The sequence below is a fragment of the Dipodomys ordii genome, unplaced genomic scaffold (genome assembly GCF_000151885.1).
Source record: "Dipodomys ordii isolate 6190 unplaced genomic scaffold, Dord_2.0 Scaffold36, whole genome shotgun sequence".
Lineage (NCBI taxonomy): Eukaryota > Metazoa > Chordata > Mammalia > Rodentia > Heteromyidae > Dipodomys > Dipodomys ordii.
In genome coordinates this window covers 12,935,113-12,941,550 of record NW_012267252.1, presented here as the reverse complement: position 1 = coordinate 12,941,550, position 6,438 = coordinate 12,935,113, and positions in this window count along the sequence as shown.

Genomic DNA, 6,438 nt, shown 5'->3' with positions numbered 1-6,438 from the left:
CCACAGCTCTGCTTTCAGCTTTTTGCTGTTTAATTGGAGATAAGAGTCTCATGGACTTCATCTGAGGTGATCCTCAGATCTCAGCCTCCTGAGTAGCTAGGATTACAAGCATGAGTTATTGATGCCAAGCATAGTTTCTTTACTTTTTTTTTCCTAAAAGCATACAGGCTCATTAAAAACAATTATCCTCCTGTTCGCCCTAGGCCTCAGCACTTCTCAAACACTCTTATCCTGCTTTGAGGCACAGCTGGAGGCTGAAAACCTGGAACCTAGATAATTCCTGCTGGACTTCTTTCCTGAGGAGTTAAACCTTGCCCAGTACCCTGTCCTTTTAGATAATATCAGGGCAGGTCTCCCAAGAATCTGACCATCTGGTGCTTGGCTCAAGTGTATCTGATAGCCCTTCTTAGTGACTGCTGTTCCAACAGCTTTGCCTTACAAACCCCTCCATCCTCAGTGTACATATGAGTTGAATATGGGCTTGGTGAATTCTTTGTATGTTATGCCTCATTATAACTAGCTTCAGTATTGGTGGAAATTTCCTCGTCTTCATTTTATTGGGCTATGTCCTCACATCTCCTCTCTAGGATGAGGTCTCAGTGTGCCTTGTCCCCAGACCCAGGAAATTTTCACTGTAATAAGCCACAGTTCTGTCTACTTTAAGACCTGAAGCAAGTAGATATGTAAGAGAAAATATCACAGATATTTTAGCATGGGTACCATAACTCAGGGCCAAGTAAATTGTTTGGATGTTGTAGGCAGAGCCCAGTTTTTCATGGTACACAATTTGGGAGAGTCTTGCTTTCTCTAGAAGAAAGCCGATACATATTATTTGCTGCTTTGAATTGTGAAAAATTGAATATTAATTCTATAAATCAATTAATTCTTTATGTATAGATTCTACACATCTCTCTATATACAATATTGATTATATAGATATATATATACTTATAGTGGGTATACAGTTAGTAGTCCAAGGGTGGGTGAAATTATAGACATTTTCAGTGAACACCAAGCCTAATTTTCCAATCATCCTTTTCCTATTTGAAGCTTAATTTACTAATCAAGCAGCTTTACATTCCAATAAAGCCCTTATTGTGCCTTTGGTGTGCTGAATGTGTCATTTTTTGTAAAAACAAAACAAAACAGTCTAAGTTCCTTTCCATTACCTGCCCTCAGCATGATACATCAACAAGGACTATTTCTAAACTCTTATCTATTTTTTCTCTCTCTATGTCTATCTCTATTTATTTGAGTCATTGTAGTGTCAAGATCTGTGCTCAAAATTAAATAGGATTCAGAAATGCATTTGCTCAACACTCACCAGAAGTCATGACGGTAGTGATATAAATAGGTGGGGGTTTGATGAAATCCAGAGGTGTTTGACTTAGGGGCATGGGAATAGACATGCTGCACACTAAGTGGGAACAAATGAGCAGCACTTTCTGTGTCTGCTCCCTTTTATTTGGAAAGAAGAGCTCTACAAATACTCAGGGTTGCCCGAGGTCACATGGCTCTGTGCTGGAACATGGATTGGCTTGGCTGCAGGGAAGTTATGATTTAGAGAACAAGATTATCATGATTGGCTGCTATACTTGATTTCATTTTTCACTCAGTGCTGAGCAAGGAATTGCCCTGAACAAAATCAGAGAGAGAAACTAGATGTTGGACAGTTGAATGTCTCTCAGTGCTGCTCCAAGTCAGCTCAGTGAATTCTAGAAGCCACAGACCAAAGAATTTTACATTCACCTTTGAATCATTCTGGAAACAATTATTAAGCAGGAGTTGAGTAAGTATTCCAGATTGTAAGCTGTAAGTGGGGAAGGGTTGAGGTGTGTAGATCAAGATTGTATCTGTAGCAGAGTGCCTGGTGTGAAGTAGAGGTTTTGTAAATATGGATTCAATAAATAAGCAAAAGGATCAGAGTGGAGAATAAAGAAGATGAGGAGTACAGCCTGTGGGAATAAATCATGTCAAGTATAGTGTTTAAAACTTTTAAGTACTGTTTTTAGATCAAAGAAATTGTCATAGGTTCTTTATCATTGGATGTTTGCAAGCCAGTCAACAGTGTTCTCGTAATATTCTTGTGGAGAAATGCTATGATACGCAGGTGGAACTGTAGCCGCAGGAACAAATGTGTTCAGGTGGGTTTTTGATCAAGGAGTGTGGATCTACTGAAGGTGGACTGCAAGGAAAGCACTGTGATTGATTGGCAAGAAGTTACCAAGCGAAAAGGCTTGGATTTAGATCCTTCCTCTGCTACTTTCTGTCTGTTCTTTCTAGACATGGTTTTATTAGCACATCTCTTACTTCTACATATGTTGCAATCCCTATAAAATATGGTTTCATCTTTGTTATAGGTTGCCAGTTAGCTTTTGAAAGGATTTAAAAATAAGAAAATTAGGGCTGGGAAGGTGGCTTAGTGGTAGAGCGCTTGCCTTGCATGCATGAGGCTGAGGGTTTGATTCCTCAGCACTGCATAAGCACAAAAAGCCAGAAGTGGTGTTCTGGCTCAAGTGGTAGAGCGCTAGCCTTGAGCTGAAGAGCTGAGGGACAGTGCCCAGGCCCAGAATTCAGGCCCCATGACTGACAAAAAAGAAAAAAAAAAGAAAATTATTTTTCTTCTTATGTGTGTTTTCTAAAGATCTTAATTCCTTTATATAGATTAATCCCTCAAACTAGTAGCATTTTCTTGATGCTTGAAGTACTTTAACATTTTCCCTTTAACAATTTTATTTCCTCAGGGATTGTCTCTTAAGAATTAAGTAGGACCACAGTGGCATTTTCTATGAGGCTATTTTCTATGGGAGCCCTCTGCTAATGAATTATTTCATTGTGTGTGTGTGTGTGTGTGTGTGTGTGTGTGTGAGTATGTGTGTGTAAAAATGAGTCCTTGTCTTCCTTTTTTATTCCTTCAAGGACACCAATTGCATGTATACTAAGTTTATTAATACTTTGTTTATTATTATTTTTAGTCTTTTTCCTCTCTCACAATTTCATTTTGGGTAGTTTGTAACATATTTTAACATTCTTTGCTCTCCTTTTTAATCTGTTGTGAATCATCTGCATGTGTGTATGCACATATAAAATGGCTATGATTTTATAATCACTAGACGGTTTGGATTTTTTTTAATGTTTAAAAGATTTTCCATGTTGGTGCTTAGCATGTCCTTGTCTACTTCTATCATTTATTATTTCTAGGACTCTTCCAAACAATAGATTTCCTAGGCCTCCCTCTACTTTCTCAGTATGGGTGATTTTTTTTTTTGGGGGTCCGGTCGTGGGGCCTGAACTCTGGGCCTGGGCACTGTCCCTCAGCTCTTCAGCTCAAGGCTAGCGCTCTACCACTTGAGCCACATTGCCACTTCTGGCTTTTTTTCTTTTTTCTTATGTGGTGCTGAGGAATTGAACCCAGGGCCTCATGCATGCAAGGCAAGTGCTCTACCACTGAGCCACCTTCCCAGCTCCTGGGTGATTATTTTTTTTCCTGCATTTTTTAATACATCTACAATTTTGATTCAGTACCATTAGGGATTTTATCTTGTTAGATGTTGATTGTTTTGATTATCTATACGCATTCTTGTGCTTGATTCTTGGATTCTTTGTTCTTAGGAATAGTTTGATCCTCTAGGAGGATGGCTTTTGAAGGTTTGTTAATTTTGGACCACAGTAGAACTTTCTGTAAGGCTAATTTGCCCTGCCCCTTTTGTGAGATCATTTGTGACACAAATCACAATTTTCTAGTCTTACATCTTTGCACTCTAAGTGCCAGGATTGGGCACTGTTCATGGTCATTTATATAAGATCATGGAATATCTTTCTGCTGTGATTTGTAAAAACAAAGAATTAAATTGTTGCTTCTTCTCTTTATAAGCTGCTCTGCCGTGATTTGGGCAGGTTCCTCATATATCTATACTCATCTGCTGGAGAGTGGATGGAGATCTTCTGAAGATCTCCATGTTTCCTTCTCTCTCTGTGTGGTTTCCTAATTTCTGTAACTTCATTTCCAAGTCCAGCTGTATTGGCCTTCCTGGTCTTCCAGTTTTAGCTCCTCAACTCAGAAGATTTCTATGTTTTTCTCTGTGCTACAGTGTGGCCACTCTAGGTGATAAACTCAGAGAATTACAGGGCTCATTTGTTTCCTTTCCCTGGGACTCCTGTCTTGACAAGCTACATGATCTAATGTTTGGAAGCCATTGTTTTATAGTTGTCTGTTTGTTTTCAGTTTCTTTAAGCAGGACAGTAAATTGAGTCCTGCTGCTCCATCTTGGTTGGCTAGACTGGCTGGCTAGCAATTATTGTTTAGATTACTGAGGGTGTCACTTAGAATACCAAGGTGTCATCTGTTTCCAAAACAATTTCATTAAGCAACATGAAATACCTGGCATGCAATCAGTCCACATTTACAGGGGCATAACCTTGTGCAGTGAGTGTTAATGAAGAGTTGTATCTGACTTTTATGGTAAAACAATTTTCCCCTCTAGCTTACTTTTTAAAAATTTCTATGATACTCACTTTTCTCCATTTCTTTACTGGCCCTGTAGCAGTGATTCAAACCCTAAGGCTTTTTCTGTATTTTTTTTCTCTCCATCTTTTTTTCTTTGTTAGGAGCCAGTAATTGTACACAAATACCTTGGAATGTTTGGAATTGTAATTTATTTTATTCTTCTCAATATATAGTCATTTAGAACTAGGTATGGGCTTGTTGTTAAGGTAAAGACAGGGACTTTGACTTCGAGAGGGTCAATGTCTTTTAAAAAATAGGAATATTCACTTCTATTGTTTGGGATTTTTCAGAAGAAGAGGATATTTGCATTGGGGGAAAAAGAAGTATCCCCCATACACAGAAGTAGCAAGTCCAAGAAAAGGAATTCTTGTTGTTTCTCAGCTGGAGTATTTGTTGAGCTCTTTACTATATCAAGGAATGAAATGATAATTAGGTTGAAACAAGTCCCTGGCAGATGAGTTTGTAATCCTGTGAAAGTCTGACACAGATTGAGAAAGACTCATGATGTGATGCCATAGCTTATCTGTGAAATTTCACAGGAAAGTGTGATAATTGAGGCCTGGAGATAGGAGGGAAGACATGGGGAACTAGTTCACGAGCTTTACAATCTGGGGAGAGAATGACATGAGAGAAGTTAGACGTATGAGTGACTGTGTGTAGTGCCTCCTGCTGGAGAGGAGTGAGAAAAATGGGAGCCTGTGTGTCAGACTTGTGTTTCAAACTGAGACATGTGTACTCTAGAGAGCTTTGGATGGGTTTTAATTGGGTGGAGGCGCGCAAAGGTTTGAGCAGAGGATGGGAGCTAATTCATGCAATGGGGACAAGGGCTGTTGGCAGAGGCTTGAGGACAGAGATTGTCTTAGTCATCTTTGTTTTCCCAGTTCCTAGTTCATCTTTGATGCTTGTGGCCTGAGTACAAGCAAAAGGTTATCATTTCCCTTTTAAATTGCAAATGTGCCATTGGCTTTGTCGGTGGCATGATTAATATTGCCAAAGAGTCTCTTCTTGCACAGTGTTCTGTTCAAATGGCTAAAGGGAGACAAATTTTGGCACAGACTTTAAGCTGTTTGAAAAATATGCTTTACTTATAAAATGACAAATCTGTTACAAAGTATGAGTAATTTGATTTGTGAAGATTTTATTAACACACCATTACCTCAAAAACCATGATTTTTTGTGGTGAGAACATTTGAAATGTACATTTCAGTATCTCAGAATACAATGTATTATTATTTACTAAATGTACAGTATACATCAGGTACTATATGTACAATATTTCAAAGGAAAGAAAAAACCAAAATCATTTCTTCTGCCTAACTGAGGCTTTGTATCTTTGGCTCTTTGTTTTTCCTTTTCTATCCCACATTTTCCATAGAGGCTGGGCTCCTCTTATAGAAATCGAAATCATCCAAGATATTCACTATCTCGGCAGCCCTCATCCTAATCAATTTTGCATCCTCTTACAAATGTCATCAAAGGGCAGATCATGTATGATCAGACTCCTCGCCCCAGCTGAGCTTGGAAGAGGTACAAATTTCCATATTATACACAGACAGACCTGGAGGAGATACCAGTCCCCAGACTGCACCATACACCCCCTCCCAGCCAGGAAATACAAATCCCGATTATACCCTTCGCCCCAGATTTCTCTCTCTCTCTCTCACACACACACACACTCAGATCTACCACGTTGCACAAGGCCACCGGGCCCCGCCCCTCGCCCCGCCCCACACAAGCCCAGGGCCCGCCCCTCACTCTCAGCCCTGGCCCGCCCCTGGCCTGTCACTAGCAGCTCTGGCTACGTCATTCCTGGAGCCGGTCGCATCATCAGGGAGCGACATTGCAGCAAGCACCTGCTTGAAGTGCGGGCAGCTGCCGCGGAGGCCGGAGCTGCGGGCGGAGCTGCGGGGCGGGGCGGGTGCGGGAGGCCG